This window comes from Lagopus muta, chromosome 1, assembly GCF_023343835.1.
Source record: "Lagopus muta isolate bLagMut1 chromosome 1, bLagMut1 primary, whole genome shotgun sequence".
NCBI classification, from domain to species: domain Eukaryota; kingdom Metazoa; phylum Chordata; class Aves; order Galliformes; family Phasianidae; genus Lagopus; species Lagopus muta.
In genome coordinates, this window is record NC_064433.1 from 3,978,844 (window position 1) to 3,997,763 (window position 18,920).

Below are 18,920 nucleotides of genomic sequence, written 5' to 3' on the forward strand. Positions count from 1 at the left end.
TCATTTGCTAAGGTTTCTAATTACCAGTGCTATAATTGAAATACTGGAGTAATCTGTTTGAAGAAGGGGAGGAGGGGGCAGAGTCATTTTATTAAAACATGGGGTGGTAAGCTTGGTGCCAAAGTGAGCTGAAAAAATGTAATTCAGCTCAGAGAGATCCAGGCAAAGACAAGGGGAGGGGAGGAGGGGGCACAAGAACAATGCAGACATAACCACGAAGTGGTCAGAGATTTGGCAGTGTTCTTTATTTCCTAGCAGACATTCTGGGGTAATCTTAGATTATGAAGCCTCAGTGATGATAGAGTTGTGCATGGGACAAATGAGCTTGACAAAAGATGATGTTTTTGGGATGAGAGTCATAAGAATAAGCTCTGGAAGATAATCAGGTATTGAGTTCCTATTGTCAGAGAAGCCCCTTGCTTTCTCTTTATCCTCTTCTGTCCCACAGGTCCTAGAGAATGGAGTCTCTTTAGGTGCTGTGATTTCCTGAAGCTATTCCTGTGGGAGAAAAGAGAATAGGATATGTTGGGTTTTGGGGTACATTGGCTGTGCTACGGAAGTTTGAGGTGTGATTCAGCTCACAGATTCAGACATCAAATTTAGAGAACATCTTAGTGAGAGGAAGTAAATAACAGCCTGAAGTGAATCTTACTGAAACTCATTCAAGAACTCTGCCTGCTTATCTTACACACTTAATCAATTCCCCCTAGAACTATGTTCCTAAGATCTTGTCTTCCCTTCTCAGCTGGGAGGTCACTGCTTGTCCAGGCAAAAAGTCAGGTTGGTTCCCATGTCATTCTATTAACTGGAGGATTCAGGACACATCACTCCATAAAAAGTGCATGGCATTGAAAATAACAGAGAAATTCTCTATGGGCAACTTGAACATTTCCCGTCTGTTAGCATCACAGTTCTTGTGGTCTCTTCCAACATTAATGATTCTATGATAGCCTGTGTTTATTGTAGTAAGTGTAGAAACACAGACTGATGCATGTATCTTTTTCTCTCAAAGTGCTTAAAATATTAATGGAAACATAGAAAGACAAGTAGTAACAGGAGGAGAAGAACGGTATGACGATAAACACTGAAATACCTCACAGGGATGCATCTAGACACCTGATCTTACTCATCCTTCTCCTGAGAAGTCTTAAGTTGGTTGAATGAAAAGCTTTCAGGTGGATAGTGTGTGTAGCATAGGTGAAATAGGAGTCCCTCCACACTTTCCATGTCATCATTGATACCTAGGTCACTAATAAATATGTCCAGGTTCTAAACCTGACAGCAATAAATATTTTTTTTTGTCTATGCCCATAGCTTACTTTCAGGTCCATCACTAGCATGGAATATGAGGTTTTTTTCCCCATTAGAATACAACAAGCAATGTTTTCCCCCTTTCCTTGTGGAAAATCAGCTACGTAGTTACAAGATCCACTGGGACTTGTATTTTTTGCTTTGATCAAACTTGTGTTTGTGACCTGCCCTAGAGCTTGGCGTTGCCTGAATGCTGAACAGCCATGAAAATAGCCAGCATCCCTCTTTAGATAAGAGCCAGCTGTGAAGTCTGGATGTTGCTCCAAATTTCCCCATAGTTTGGGACCGTGCCAAAGTGGGAATGCAGTTTGAGCTAATCACTCACAGCAATTAGAGGCTGCTCTGAAAGGCAAGTGGTTGTTGTGCTGAATGCACAATATTAAGATCTTATCTTGCTTTACAAGCAGACTAAACCCAGAATGAATCAATTATGAGATTAGAATTAATCCAATAATCCTCTGTTTTTCTGTGCCTGGAATCAGATGGTGCATCTGTAAAGATAGTGTTAGTTACGGCAAATGAGATCACCGTTTGTCCTATTTTATTAAAAGCCTTTCCCAAATGTTAGCAGCTTGGGTGAGAGGCTGCAATGAAATTAAATTGAAATCTCTCCTCTTTGACTGATTGCCATTGCACGCACATCCTTGGCCTCGGCTGCCCACAGGGGATGGCTGGCACGTGAAGAAGCGCCGTGACTGCTGAGATGGGCTGCAGGAAAATTCTACTGGGGTATTTCCTCCCCTGGATGTGGCTGATGATGTAGCTGGGCTTGTGGGCTGGAGGAAGCCAGAAAACATTACTGTCTTCCTTAAGTTCAATTTGCAAACTCTTAAAAACTGTAGGTTGGGCAAAAAGATGAAGCATACTTCCCTGGTCACCAGTCACGCTTCCCAACAACCAGGTCTTGCACCACTCATCCTCTCTCTTTCCTCTTAAACCTACTTTTTACACTCTCGTGTGTCTCGGCCTAAATCTGGAATTTGCTCTCATAGTATGTCTTTTACAGATAAGATCAGACATGGGCAAGTGGAATTTTGTCAGCTGCTTGGGTTTCTTTCTGTTTAATATTTGTGCTCTAAAAAGATGCTTAAAAACAGACTTGTACCTAGTGCTCTCTATTCTTTTCTCTTCTCTTTAAAGAAAAGGAAAACCAAATCAAACCCAAATCTAAAGAAACGCTGTTACATGAAGCTACAGATGTGGCTTACATGATCCATCAAGACTTGAAACAGTAATTTTTAGTGGTTGTATAAATCTGCCACTAGGTCTAAGGCACAGGAGCTGTTGGGTGGCACCTTGATCTTTTTGGATGCTCTTGGGGAATGTACACAGCTACTGCTCATCTTTGAGCTCTTAGGAAAGCTCAGCCATGGGAGGGAGATGGAGAAAGCTGGAAATCAGACACCGCGAACTGTAGAGGAGGAATGGAAACTGGTGTCTATAACACAGAGCTGAGCAGGTGACTGCCCATTACATTTTTTTTTCCAGTGGTTTGCAGCATCGCCATTCATGATGAAGTTCTCCGTTTGACAGACAGAAGAATGAAACAAGTAGACTTGGCATTTTTCAAGATAAGGATAAGTCTACTTTATATTAGACCTCAAACAAAATGAGCATCATCCAGGGGAAAAGGATGGAAGTGGAGCACACCTCCAAAGGTGATCCCCGTGCATGGGATCTCAGTAAAAGTTTGAAGGCTGGTGCTAAACTAAGTTCTCCAGGGCCATTCCTCTGTCACCTTTCAGCTTTTCTTTCTAATCAAAACCACTTTGGAAAAAAAAAAAGAAACAAAAAATAGCAGTGAATTTTCTTTTCATCCTCTTGAAAACAAAGTAGGAAATTTTGTTCAAACCTCTTTTTAAGCACCTCTAAAGCAGAGGAGAGGCCTAGCTAATTCCAGCTTCCGCAGTTAAAAATGTCAGATTTAAAAGTAACTACAAACAGAACACCAAGAATAAAATTTTTCCATGCTTTTGACCTTAGGACCGTATTGGTGCAGTGCTATTTCAAAATTTTAAGAGCAGCTATGGCATTAAGCTGGAAACATGAACAGAGCTGTGGAAGGATCAAGACTTAGAATTTGGCTTAGTTTTACACCTTTCTGAATTGCTAACTCTGCAGAACTCATCTGGCAGTTTAAAGAGGTTGAACCTCTGCTTCTGGCTAGGCTGTAAATACTGTCAAAGCAGATTCTTCATCCTAGTGATAGGTACTCAATAAAAGAAAAGTACTGAGGAAAATACTAGGAAAACTGGACATTTTTCATTATCCTATAAAACACAACCCCTTTCTGTAGATGGCTCAATTGTGCGCTGGACAATGAAGAGACTCGTAGTGTATCCCCAAATTGATAAGTAGTTACACTGGGTGGAGTTAAATCACAGTAATACCCCATACAAGAAAGACAGGGAGCTGTTGAAGAGGGTCCAGAGGAGAGCCACGAAGATCATCAGAAGGCTGGATGATCTTCCTACAAAGACAGGTTGAGGGAGCTGGGCTTGTTCAGTCTGGACATGAGAAAGCTGCAAGGAGACCTCATTGCGGCCTTCCAGTATTTAAAAGAGGGTTATAAACAGGAGGAGAGTCAACTTTTTACTCAAGTAGATAGTGATAGAACAAGGGGGAATGGTTTTAAGCTCAAGGAGGGAAGCTTTAGATTGGATGTCAGGAGGAAGTTCTTTACTATGAGAGTGGCGAGGTGCTGGAACAGGCTGCCCAGAGAGGTTGTAGATGCCCCATCCCTGGAAGTGTTCAAGACCAAGCTGGATGGGAAGTCTGGTCTACTACCACATCTAGAGGTTGATGGCTCTGCCCATGTCAGGGGCATTGTAACTTGATGATCCTTGCGGTCCCTTCCAACCCAAGCCATTTTATGTTGCTATGATTCTATGATTCTGTGATTCTATGACTCTGTGATTCTATGACTCTATGATCAACAGCTCCATCTCTGAATTGTCAGTCTGTTCCCAGATGGCTCCACTGATGGTCAAGAGAATAAATGTTTAGAGAAACCTGACTAGAGCAAAAGCATCTAAATATTTACAAAGACAGATATCTTTCAAGATAAGCTTTTATTGGAGACATGTTTCCTCTTCTCACCTTCCTAGTTTAGCACCTGCTTTTGATCTCCCAGGCATTCCCCTCATTTAGGAGAAGCAAAAACTTCATCTGTTCCCATGCATGGTTGTGGACACAGGCTATGGGACTTCTTAAGAACTCCTTTTGAAAGCGTGTTGAATACTTCTAAGCAAACAACCTAACTTCAGAAACCACCAACAGCTCCAGATGAGCTAGCACAGGTGTTCAGGGGATCAGCGTTCTGCAGGAACCTGTTGCATTCAGATTTTCTCTTCTGAGTGTTTAGCAGCAGATGAATCCAAGTATGGAAGACAGGAGGCTGAAGCAAGCTCATGCAGATCTTCTCCCACATCTGAAACCAGGGATGTGCCTGGCAACGTCACAGGAAAACCTGTGGCAAGTATGAATGTGCCCAACAACATGCATGGGATGGAGGAGGGAGAGAATGTATCAAAACTTCATATTGTTGACGTCTCTAAAAGGAAAAGGAAAACAGGATTAAACTAGAAGGACGTTTTTGCTGCTTGTTTTTGCCTGAAGTGAAAGTATTATAGCTCTAAGCATTGAAGAAATGACAGACATCAAAGGAAGCCAAAGTATGATGATCTCAGGTAGTCTGACAGCACAAAATATGACTTGGCCTGGATGCACTCAGCTGTTCTGGTACAGTGTACTTCATATGCAGCTGTTGGACCACCCCAAAAATGCAGCCTTCCCTGAGGCAGAAGGTACATCTGCTAAATGGTATATAACACCACTAAATACCAAAACACAAATGGGAACAAGAAAGTTAGGATGAATTCCTCCAGTTATTGCCATACATTGATTTAAGTAAGCAAATTTGCACCAACAGAGGATATGGTACACTGTTATTGATAGAAACTGAAGATCATCCCTCCAGACAGCCTGCATTTTAAGCCATATCCTTCACTTAAAGATCTTCTTCAACATCATATCTGGAGAAAAAAAATGCAATCTCCACAAGAAGGTATAAGAAACAGCCCCATGAATATGCAAAGGCTTTTCAGATGGTATTTTAAAACAGCGTTCAGTAACCATTATGCCACAGTTAACTGACTTCACCAGCTTTAAAAACAGGAATCTTTAATTACAGTCGTTTATATTTCTAAAGATAGACTATAACATATTTATAAACAATCTGTGCACTTGGTGGGTAAATGACACATGATATGAATCATTCGCTAACAGCTCTTATATAATATTCAAAGGGAGCATGAATGTTTCATGAAAGCCCTTCCACTGTTCAGCTTGGTAGGGAACTGAGCTTTCTTCTTTTTCCATATACTTTTTCAAGGCATTTTATTCCTTGGCTTTTCCTTCTGGGAAACCCTTAAAAGGCTCAAAATTCCTGGAAGAAATAAATGCCATTGGGTTTGCTGGGATAGGACAAAGAGAAGTGGTTTCAAACTAAAAGAGGGAAGGTAAATGTAGATTTCATGTAAGAAAATGTTTTTAACAATAAGGATGGTGAAGCACAGGAACAGGCTGTCCAGAAAGGTGGTGGATGCTCCATCCCTGGAGACATTCAAAGTCAGGCTGGTTGGGGTTCTGAGCAACCTAATCAAGATGTAGGTGTAGATATCCCTGTTCAGTGTAGGGAAGTTGGACTAGATGGCCTTCAAAGGTCCCTTCCAACTCAAACGATTCTATGACACTATAAACCCATGATTTCCAGTGTGGGACCACTGAATTTAGAGCACTCTATAGTGGGAGTACAGAGAGAGTTGGTTTGCCCAAAGAAACTATCTCTGAAGTAGCAAACCTCTTGTGTTCCATGGATGCAACACCAGTCCCTTGTGTGCCACAAGGAGACACTGGCTTACCCATCTCAGACACCCACATGTCATCTTAGAGACAAGAAATGTATAAGTTGGAAAATGACCAAGAAATGGCCTAGATATCTTGCTAGGCTATAGACAACCCTAGACAACTTCCATAAACTAGGTAACTATATCAAGGACTATTGAAAGGTCACTACATCATTTTACACAGGCATTTCATTTGGTCTGATTTTTATGTGGCTCTGTGCAGAGCAAGGAGTTGGGCTCAATGATCATTCTTGGTCCCATGTGAGAGTGTGCAGAAAGAGGAAACCCCTTTTAGCTTGTTATTGTACTGGTGCTGCCTTTCTGAGTAAATGCATTTTATGATGGGAGAGTATGTCTCACCTGGTGAGAATGGAATTCTTTGTTGTTACAGTAAGCTGCTATCCTTTCCAGCTTCCATAAGACTTATCTATCTGAACTTTAAATTGCCACAGGAACTGTTTTACAATCAAGCAGGCAAGCTCTGGAGTTCAGATTGTTATCTGATTGTTGCGCATTTTGTCTGATTTTCTTATTCACTGGCAGTGCCAATTTAGTATTTTATCATTTCTTTATACATTTGTTTGTGCAGTTTTTTACTGAACAGCATGCAGTCTGCCTTATGGGTTCTGCACTGTGAAAGGCTGCGTGGGGACATTTTATGGCATTTCAATACCTCCCAGAAAATCAGAGGCAGCAACCTATTACAGGTTTGAGGAATGGACCAATTCCACTCTTTCTGCACTTGTACAGCACTTAGCATTCAGAGAACATAGCTGTAATGAAGGCCTCTTATTTGAGATGATGATATAATATGTACATGATTATACATAATAAATTCACAATAACATATTGCCTGTATGTTCTAGAAGCTATCTACCTTTGTTTAGTAGACTTTAGATCCTCTAATCTTTGATGGACATTCATATCACTGAGCTTTCCCACCAGGTAAGATAATGTTTCTTTGTATAGACGCCGGTAAATATTCATGTTAACAATCCTTTGTTAGGTGAGTGGCTTTACTGATACATGACAGCTTGGACAGCAGGGGTTATTTGAATCATTCCGTTCTGCTTTTGCCATTTTAATTTCCCTACAAGCCCCAAAGGCCAAATGAAAGCATGAATGCATAAGCAAAAGGATGCCATTTGCAATATGTCCACAACTGCCAGACAATTGTCTTCCTCAGAGCCTTCTTCATCTATAGCCAAATATCCCAAAATTACAACAGGCATATATCATGGATGTCATTTCTTTCTTCACTTTCATTAAAACATGCTGTTCATAGAAGCAATAGTGCATAACCATTTTAAATGGGCCTCGTTTTGTATTTTACATAGGCTGCTCAGTTGTTGTTGTAATAATAAATGACATAGAGACAATTTTAGATTGTTCTGACAAAAAGCAGGACTCCTAAGGGGAGCTAGCCTCATGAACATGAAGTTGTAGCTCTGAGCAACCAGAGAGGAAGATGCAATTAATTTCCCCCTCATGAGTAAATCCATTATATAAAATACCACAGTTGCCTTGAGGGCCAAATTGAAGGCACTGAATTATGTATTCTCAAAACTGACTTTACAATGATGTCTTCATGGGCACTTCTGTGGTTTTTGAATGGAGAAGAAACTGCAATCAACTGCAAGGATCTTCCTTGCCTCTCACTTGCTGTAAACAATATGCTGCTAACATCAAAGCCTTATTGACATGGAATGGCCTTGCTCTTTCCCTTGAGTTAGTGGCACAGAAAGGGGAGGAAATCCTGGGAATGCTACTGAGTTATACCATGCATACAAATTGGTTAGCCCAAGCACATTGGTCTTTGCTTGAGAGTCAGACATGTAAAGATTTCATAAAATCATAGAATCACAGAATTGTTAAGGTTGGAAAAGACCAACTTTAGGTGATGTCCATCATCTACTCCAACCATAAACCCATCTGCACCATGCCCACTAAACCATGTTCCTCAGCACCACATCTACTCTTTTGTTGAAAACAAAAGTGGTGTTTCCAGTCCATTTCTCTCCTTTTGAGCCATGGCTCCTGAAAGACCCAAGCTGAGGTGCTATTTCCAACCTTCTGCAATCATTTTGTATCTGGGATACAGGTTCATGCATCATCTGAAACCTCAGCATCCACCTTGGGTACTTTCTGCTCCAGTATCTAAAACTCCATGGGTAGAAACTCTCCCAAGTGAAACTCCATGGGATTTCACCAATGGACTCAGCATCTTCCTTCCATACTCCAGAAGGAGTATTTACAGCTGGGTGTTCATTTCTAGATACAGTTCTGTACAGAAAAATCAGTCACATTTCACGATTTTATTTCAAGCTAGCAGATCAACACCCTGTATATGCTATTCAACTGTAGCAGAAAAGCACAAGGTAAGAAACAAAAAATTGCAGTGCCTGGAGCAAAATTGGATGGCTGTTCAGTGATAAGGGGAAGAGGATTTCAATTTTCATGAGTGTTTTCCCCTCTTGTTGCTTTCTGATCTCAGTTATCACACGCACGCTACGAGGCAGCTATTCACAGGGCTTAAGAGCAGCCACAGCTTAATTAAACTTCAGGTCTTCTGAACAATTTAAACACACACAAAAAGAGAGGAACAATTCATATTTATTTCTGGGAAATTATTGTCATGCACCCTCTTGTGACACAGGTTTTGTCAGCAGTCCACAAAGATAAGAAACATTTCATTTATTAATAAATAAATAAATAAATAATCAGCATTGCTTCTGTCCCTTCGTTCCTTTGTTATGATGAACAAAACACTTCCAGATGGCATGAAAAAAGAGTGAAAGTCCATTTCAGGAGATAGAACATCCTGCAGAACGGAGTGTTTCCATGGGAGAATGGTGGTCTGGTTCTGGACTAGCTGTAGGTGTCAGTGCAGGTGAGTTGGACTAGGTGACCTCTAAAGGTCCTTTCAAGTTCAATCAATTCTATGATTCTAAAAAATGTCTGAGGACCAATCAAATCCATAATGGAGAACTGGTCCTCCTCACCTCACTGTTATTGCACATGAAGCAGTGCAAACACATAAAAACTCTGAACACTCCGCTCTCCCTGAGGGACTCCCACTTTATCTTCTTATGCAAATTGTCTGGGCCATTCGCCAACCTTCCTCTGTGCTGTGAAGCTTCCTGGCCTTTCTTCTGATCTGAAGATGTTCTTGGGAGTTCATTAACCCCCAGGTAGCAAAGTAACTATTGCAGAGAGCTGGACAAATATGTTGGGTGGGTGCATGTGTGTCCTGGAAAAGGATGTGACCTATTTGTTTCCCTGGCCCACTTGTGCACATTCACATTTCAAATACAAGTAAGGAACATGAAGCAATAAACACTAAACACTTTAAACACTAAGACTTTTGTCTAAAATGTCAACTGGCAATTTCTATCTAAGACAAAAAGGATTTATCAGAGGCACAGAGATAGACTGCCCTGACTGTATTGGAACTAGAATGGATGTTACTGATCTCCAAAACTCCTTTAGCAAGTTCAAACTTTTTGTATTGTCAATTGCAATTTGCTCACACAACTGTTGCTGCCCTTTCTCTCTTTTCTTCATCTACTGTTGTAGCACAAATTTTCTTTATCTCTTTAATAAGAGGATTACAGTCACAGAAATAGTGGTTGGAAAGAAACTTATGAGTCCTATCTCCTTCCAGAAGCAGGACAATCACCAACATTATCAGCTGACCCGTGTGCTGGAGTTGGACTACCACCATCAGTAGTAGTTGATTCCATGGCTGGACACTGTACATATCTGAACATCCTGCTTGATAGCATCAGATTAAGGAGTGCTTACTAAAATAGTTGTACTGGCAGATTTGAGCTCAGAAATAACTTAAAGCAAGGAGAAAATAGTTTATTTGAAGATTTTGAGATTTGAAGACCAGTAAGATCCATTCTTGGGGCACTTTTCTTTTAGGAATAACCTGCAGCTGGCAAGAAGGAGAAATTAAAAAAAAAAAAGGACTAAAGCTTTGAAAGAATTTGGAGTTTTTCTGACTTAAAAGAAAAGTCAAGAAGAATTACAATATAACATGCTTTGGGTAGGCTGTCTGATCCAGCTATGTATGTGCTGTGTTGCTCCCATTAGAGTACTGCTATCTTATTTAAGCCCTCTTAGGACATTGAGATTAAAAGCTGTCAGTGACAATCCATTCTCAGTCCACGATCAGTTCACAGCTCATTCCATCTTCTGCAAGGAAGAAGAGAAGGAAAAAAGCAAATGCCCTTCATTTGATCTTCATAGAATCAGTTGTGTTGGAAGGGATCATAAAGATCATCTAGTCCAACTCCCCTGCACTGGACAGGGAGACCTGCTGCACGATCAGATTGCTCAGAACCTGATCCAAGGAAATAATTTTCAGAAGGTTAAAGACAAATGTGTAATATATGTTCAGGTGAACTGACTGCCTACTTTCCAATCCAAAGGGCTGGAAGTATAGCATTCAAGGAGAGTCCTTTAGATGAACTGGTGAATTTCAGGAATGAATTCAATGATTTTCTCTTATATTCAGCAGCCCCTTTCCCTTATGAAAAATGAGGATTTGGGGGAATCAGAGCACGGGACAGATTTTATTCCCAACATTAGTACAAGGAGGGCATAACAGCTTGATACAGAATAATCTCCTGTTCCCCTTTCCCCAAATACTGAATAGATTAAAACATGAATAGAGCGCTGAGGCTTAAGGCAAGCACTGTATTCTTCTAGAAAATTGAGGCATTTCTGTAGAAAATCCACACACTAGACAGAAAAATTTCATACTGAATAAGAAGTTTAACTGAAACCACAATGTTTGGTGTGAGTACATCTATCTCTAAGAGATTGTAGCTTTATTCTATGGGATGCTGATCATGGTGGATGTGATTACTGATGTGATGGAGATGAATCAGGTCCCATGATTCGCAACTACTTTTCTGACAAAAGCCAAAGGCTTACAGAAACCTTACTGGGCTTACAGAAACCTTACTGTCCTTAAACACAGTCTCGCTGCCATGTAAAGGCAGCAGCAGCATGAAACCTGGCCCTATGAGCTAAAAGCTTAGCAATGATGGTCTCAGAAACAAGTGTACCTGATATGTTGTATTCTAGATGTGAACTTCATCTCACCTAATTCCAACTGTCCAAAAGCTAGGTATCACTGCCCACATGATTCATGTTTCTCTTTGTAGTCATCTATAACGTGAGTTATCTCATCCTAATGCAGATATTAAATAGATTACATGAATAACATTTACGTAAGAGTTTGCCTCTGTCCATTGACAACACAGCTGGGATGTAGTCAGCACCGTGACTGCCTAAAGATATGGAATATAAATCCCTCACTTTGCTCCTTCCCTCTTTTCCTTCCCTCTGCTCACAAAATCCAGGAGTGTGGTATTCAGGTAAAATTTAATTGTGGAGAAGCAACTTTGATTCACTTCATTGAATGAGATGTTGATGTTTTATGCTTATTAATCTCTCTTGTACTTTATGCGGGAAATGTACTAAGCCACAGGAAAAAAAAAGTGTGACTTTTCGATGAGTAGGTGTTGTTAGCAAGATGCATATTGTACTGGATAGCAGTTCATTTTATCCTTTTCATAATCCCTTTATTTCCCTTCAGTTCATTTAATCACCAAGCTGTTTTCATTTTTGGTGTTTTTTGTTGTTGTTGTTTTTAATTTTCCTTTTTCTTTTTGCCTCTTCAACAAAATACATATTCTAATTTTCTTATCCTCGTTTTTTTTTTTTTTGTGTGTGTGTGTGTGTGTGTGTGTGTGTGTGTGTGTGTGTCCTTTTACTCCTAAATCATTCTGCTGAGTTCAATGAGATTGCCCTAAGAGTAGTGTGATACAAGAGGGTATGAGGCAGATAGCCCGGAGTGACTAATTTGGATTTTTAACTCCTTTCCTGAAGCTTCATTTTCAACCTTTCAATTATTTCCTGTATTCATGTCTTAGTGTTCAGCCAAACTCCATAGTCTGCATTGTAGCTCCCATCACAGAGATGCATCTTTTGAATGCAGTGGTGCCTCTCTGAGAGATGCTGAACCATCCTTCAGAGTTTCACTGTTCTTTGGTGATTTACTGAACGCAATGTCCTTTTGTTCTTTCTCTCTTCCAGCATGTGATCACTTCAAAGTTGCACGTTTTCTGAATGTTAGCCTTTTCTGCACTCATCCTGCTCCACCAGTGTGGCATCCTTGCATTTATGAGAGGCTGCTGTGGGTACATGAGTTGACTTGCTCTTTTGTTCCGGTTAGAAATTTCCTGAGTGTCAACTCAGAGTTATTCACTTTGCAAACACTATGAGATGGCACAGTATTATCACAACTCCCTTAACTGACAAACAGGTGAAGTCTGAGATGCTATGTAATGACTGCCCTTCTTCTCAGAAGCAGAAGTACTTGGCCCTTTTGACTACTCCACCCTCCAGTTCCATGGCGCCTTCTTTCTGAATAATCAACAGATTTATTTCTTTACTCCAAAGAGTTTTGGCATTCCTTTCTAGGGTTATCTAGAGAACTGTTATCAGAGCAACTTCCATTTGGTTCTTATTTTCTAAACTGACTGACTTTTGAAAGGTATTTCTTTCTGGTGAGTTGGGCCAAGCCTGTATCAAGGAATAAAATAAGCATCATGAAATAGGAGCTGCAAAAGTGAAATTTGGCTGTCAAAAGATGCAAGCAGCTTAGGTGTGAAGCTGTTAAGCTGACTACTGGCTGTGCCTTGACGGGTTTTATTTACCCTGCAGAGAGAGAGATGGCTGAACCAGACAGGTTAGGAGGAGGCTGCAGGTCTCTAGTCATGAAATAAATCCTTCCAAAGATGCTGACATTTTCATAAATGTTCAATGTTAATTCCTGTGGAAATTTCATTCCTTTTATGTGTATAAAGAAATATCTCACAGAAGTGGTGTTGAGGTCCTCTACGCTATGCTGTAAAGGGCAGGGAAGAGATAATGGTGCTGATTAGAAAGGCAAAATGATTGTACCAGTAACAGGACATAAAATTTGATTTTAATTATTGGAGTTTGAAGCTAACAATCTGTAGTCCGACTGTGACCAGATTTGTTTCATGTCATTTATTTATCCTTTATTGTTTTTCTCTTATTTATCTAGTGCACCATCTGCTGATTTACAGTTCTGCGGTTGTTTATTTCTGCCCAGGGTGCAGTGATCTGCATTTTGTAAGCACCAGAAAGCAGCACACCTAGAGGAGAAGTCAAGAGGCCACAAAGACCACGCATCTTTCCTAAGGCAACATTGACTACACTTTGTGATATGGTTTTGTGATATGTTTCATTCTGCTGGAAAGCTGTTTCCTCACTTCCTTTTTTACAGAATAATTTTTATCCTGGACGAATGCAAACTATTCTGTCTGAGTTGGAAAGATATTGTCTCTGTTCAGTACAAGACGTTGGAAAAGGAAAACACTGAATGAGATCTCAAGTTTGCTGTAAGTCAGTAAATCAAAGCCTATGAAGTGATAAAGCACTAAGTCGGTCATTGCCATTTTCACCTTTACTCTGAGGTGTACCAAGTAATAAGATCATTTCAGTTAAAGAGTTGGGAATGAGGTCGCTTATTCAGAGGGTACAAATGAACAATGACATAAGAACAAAAACAGCAAGTTAAAACACAATTTTGTTGAATCAAATGTCATTGATATTCAGCTGACATAAACCACCTCTTTACAATGGACTTCAAAAGAATATATTGTTTGATTCCAATTCAATATTTCTCCCAGAATTATTTTTATTTTTCTTACATAATTGCCTGGCAGGCATTGGCTGCACTCTCCCTGGTGAAGAACAAGTCAGTACATTACTATAAAATAATCAGAATGCTGTCTCTATAGGTATTTCCTTGAAAAAATTGGAATATTTGGGAAATAAGGGTGTCATCTGAGAGTAAAGGAGAAGGAAGTAGAAGTGGTGGAGTGCTCTGTAGGGAGCACATTCCTTTCTGATCCAGTTAAAAATTGATCCAAATTGAAGCCAAGGATCAACTAACAAGTGTAGACAAGGAAAACAGGAGAAAGACAAAATGAAGTGGCGAGACCACTGTGATCAGACTCCCCATTTTTCCATTCCACTGAAGAATCTAAAGAGTAATGAAAATGATCGATGACAGTAACAACAAAACCACCTGAATTATTTGTGTTGTTGCAAACCTACCAGATCTGTAATTGAAAAATTCTTGTGGGCTCTTCTGCATGTTTCCAAGCCAATGGTCTCTCATTACAAGAGCAACGTTTGCTCTGGTTTTGGTTATCGGTGGTTCTGGATCTTAAAACTCCCATTGTTTTCTGTTAATCTATATTGAATTTGTGATGTGCTTCAAATTAAATATTTGCGAGGGACTTTGCTGGCTCAAGGCTGGAGAAATACTCAGAGGATTTTTGCTCCTTTCCATGTCTCAAGTCTGGGTGAGATTTAACTGCCTCCTTCCTGACATATGTCCGTCTAATCTATTTGCAAGGGCTGACACGAGGAGTGTTGTAATGGGAAAGAGGAAAGCATGACTGAAGGAGATGAAACAGGATTTAAAATACAACTTACATAGTTTCAACCACGCATGTCTTTGGCTCCATCAACAGATAGGTATTACCAGTGTGAATCACTCTGCTTCTGCCAGATAGTGAGATATAATCAGTTGGGTCTTATCACTTTGAACTTCCTTCTATGTCTTTCTCATCTCAGATTTCAAAACCTGTGAGGTTACACTTTGGTCTTTTTTGACAACTCAGCAACTGTTAATGTCTTCGGAACACAACCTGAAAATAGGCACTATTTCCTTTGACAGCAGTGCACAGTAATAGTAACACCTTTTCCTGAGTTTGCAGCTCATGCAGAAACCCTTTGAAATTCAGTAAACACACATTCTGCTCTAAATCTTGTCATTTCTGCCTGTTTGGCTGGAGGCCTCTTCTCTCCTGTACCTACGTCTGAGATGCATTTTGCAGAGAGCCAAAAAGGGCTAAAGATAATGGTTTCAATACAGAACAGAGGACAAGAATAACAGCAGTGTGCAGAAAACTTCTGAGTGTGCTATCATCTGCATGATATCACTTGTATCTATGGAAACACTTTGCCTTTCCTAGGATTTATAAGATCTCCCTTTCTAAACTGTGGATGCCCCATCCCTGGAGGTGTTCAAAGCCAGGTTGGATGGGACCTTGGACAGCCCATACTCTGCCCACAGTAGGGTGTAGGAAATAGATGACTTTCAAGGTGTATTCTAACCTAAGCCTTTCTTTGAAAGTGTGACTCTATGATAAGATTTCACAAATGTGTGTGAGCAATCCCAATACTTGGGATTTATTGAATAATTATGTATCTTGAGAATGCTGTGATATTTGCTGGTCTTGGTAAGGACTTCTTGACAGCCTTGGCTACATGGGGAGAAAGGAACTCAGTTTGCTGCAAGATGTAACAGCACTGGAAAAAGTCTATTATGTGAAATGGTTTGATTTTATAAAGAAAACGTGATGTTTTTTTTAATGTCTTGGTAAGGCAGTAAATTCTGGTAGCTGTTCATTTGTTGTACCTGAGTGCCTTTGTCACATGGGATGGATATCTGGGCACTAGACCATGAGTATGCTTTGAAATGTTAATGGACTGTGACTCTTCTGTTCCTCTGGATTTGTAAGGTCCTTGTGGAAGAGGTGTAAATGTAAATGAACTGACTTAAACACAGGATTGAGGGAAGTCTTTCTGCACCCTGGGGTGCACATGCATTGTGTGGCATATGAACAATGGTAAATACTGGTGTAGTATAATTCATCCTGTTCTTTAGTCTCAACTCCACTGATTACAAGATAGAATAGTTGGATTTCTGTGTGTAATACTTGGAAAAATACCTATGCTTTCATTAATTCCATTTTCTTTATTTGCAATATTTCAGCAAATATAACAAACAGACTGCAATTAAATGAACAGCAGACTGGAAAAACATAGCATTAAAAGAAAAAGATCGAGAGCAACTCCCAACAAGGTGATAATTCTCAGTGTTTGCTGCTTATCTTGTTCTGCCAGGCCAATGGAGTTATGGGTTTGAAAGGAGCCATCAATTACTAGCTGAATTGGACTTTGCAAGAATCCCCTTTGGACTGTCACATGAGAGTATACTCATGTGGCCTCTTGACCACAGGATGAATTCAGCCTTTGAATTTCCATCTTCATTTTAGCGTGACCGGTCATAATCAAATCCACTCCCAAAAAAACTTCTCAAAGTTTTACTGAGCCTTAGTTTGATCTTGACTTCCTGTCAAACCTCCTGTCACCAGCCTCAGCAAAAAATTGTAGCCCTGAGATTACTAGTTATCATGCTCCACACATGAAGTGCACTGTGTGAATCTCAGATAAACATTAATCCTGGTCATATCTTCAGAGATGATTTAGTTCAATAAAATCACAGCAAATCTCAGCCATAAAAGGTATGCATGGGAACTTGTAAATATTTGTAATTTTTTGCTGTTTTGCCATTGAGACTTCTCATTTTTTGATGGGACTGGAACCATCAGGGCTTCACAACAGCTAGAAGCAGAGGCAGTATTAGTATTAGTATTAGTATTAGAGGCAGTATTGAGATCTGTGACTGTGAAATGCTGGCTGTGCTATAGTGAAAAAAGCCAGAATGGAGAGCTGGTGGCAAAAATAGTATTTAACTCTACCAACATACACTCCACATCACGTGGCACTTCTGCAGTTCCTCCTTTATCCTTGAATGTTTCAACCTGAAGTGCTTGGCACAGACATATAAGTGAGATGAGTGAATCACTTAGGAAAACACACCTGATTCTGCTGCTCTTTATAAAGATTTAGTACATTTTAGAGAAACACTTTTCAGATAAAAAATCATCATGATATCATACCTTCAGTGACATCAAGGAAAGAACATTGGTATTTTTTGTTAGGCAAAGCACTCCAAAGTTATCTCAAAAGTTTCTAGGTTAATATCATTTTGCTATTTCATTCATAGCAGTCTTGACAAGATAAGGCCTTCCCATTAAAAAAAACAAGATTGAAGTTCAGTTAATAGCATTTAGTAACTTAGAAACATGATTTACAGTTTAGCAGAGCAAATAGCCTGGGAAGATGTCCAGATGCTGTAGAAATTGCTGTTGCTGCTATGGACAAGGAGCACTGCTGAAAATATATCTTTAAAAAGTCAATAAGAAGCAGATGATATGACCTGTTCATAAATGCAATGTAAATGTTATTGAGGCAATAATTATATTTTTCTGATTTATCACAATGAATTCTACTTGAGATGAAAGTTTCATGTAAGAAGCCGAAAAAATTTCCCCTGATTTTTTAGGATCTATTGGTATTGGGGTGAAAATTCCTAGCAGAAAATGAAGTCCTTGTATTTGCAACTCTTTCAGAAAACTTCATCTAGTAAATTAAGTCTCCAGAAAATTCATCTTTATATTAAAAAAATCTTGAGCAAACCAACTACCTTTTGATATCAGCTTCTCCTTTCCTTTTTTTTGCCAGTTGCTCAGTACAAACATGGAGCACGTTAAAGAAGCTCCTGGTCTACCAATGGCTTGGTAAGAGGAACATCATTATTGAGTCATGTCGGGCTGGGAGTGGAGAGACCCTGACTAGTGACATAGACATAACTGGAAAGGATTCAACAGAGAGCCACAATGATGATGAAGGAGCTGAAGCACCTCTCATGTGGAAGGGCTGAGTGCGCTGGGACATTTTAGTCTGGAGAAGATGAGGGTCAGGAGGATCTCATCAAAGTCTATGAGTACCTGAAGACAGGGTGCCATGACAATGGAGCCAGGCTCTTTTCTGTGGTTCTCGGTGACAAGAGGGAACAAGGACAAATTGGAACACAAGGGATACCGTCTGAACAACATGAAGCACTTCTTTATTGTGACAGAGCACTGACTCTGTCAGAGCCCAGAGAGGCTGTGGAGTCTCCTTGGAGATCTTCAGACTCACCTGGACATGGTCCTGGACACAGCTCTGGGTGTCCCTGCTTGAGCAAGTGTTGGACCAGATGGACCCAGAGGTTTCTGCCAACTTCAATCGTTCTGTGATTCATCAACCTGCTGTTCCTGAAACATGGCATCCTGAACTAGGATGGAGGACTCCTCAGATGCTACCAGCTTCTCAGGGCAAAGTATCTGATGGTCCCAGCTTTACCTTCCCCATGTAGTGCATGAAGTGCTGTAAACCTGCTTCTCAGGAACAGAAAGCTGATCACAGCCCTTACAGGATCAGGAACAGAGGGACGCATCTGACATTTTCGCAAATGCCAGGTTGTGTCTTCCCTTGTAATCAGGTATATGGACATCCCTGAAATTTTATAGCATCAGGTTATGGTACTGGGGATAAGAGTTCTTGCTATTTGTTTTTGAATCTAAAATTTATGCTCAGACTGCATGGCAGCTTGTTATTTTTGTTCTGTTTTGGTTAATAGCTTTAAAATTGCATATTTGTGAGAATATCTCTAAAAACAGTGGGCTGGGTCACAAACCAGATATTGAATAATTACTAATTAGTCAGTCATCAGACTAATAATGGTCCCTCAGTTTTGCCAACAAATCCAACTATGAAATTGCTCCCTCATTACCAATAACCACCAATTTAGAGGCTGTGTTACTACATCAGTTTTATTAATGTCACATTCAGAATGATATTGTAGCAATAAACTGGCATAAGGCTGTAAAAGAGGGTTGCTGTACATATTAA

The 18,920-nt window shown here is 40.1% G+C and overlaps 1 protein-coding gene across 1 annotated transcript in view; it reads right to left on the reverse strand.

Annotated features, from left to right (window-relative positions):
- Positions 1-18,561, reverse strand: part of MKLN1 (muskelin 1) — a 679,793-nt gene extending 661,232 nt beyond the window's left edge. The window contains exon 1 of the mRNA XM_048933812.1: positions 18,558-18,561. The gene's annotated coding sequence lies outside the window, so the exon portion shown is untranslated. The remainder of the gene's footprint in view (positions 1-18,557) is intronic.
- Between the last annotated feature and the right edge of the window lie 359 nt (positions 18,562-18,920).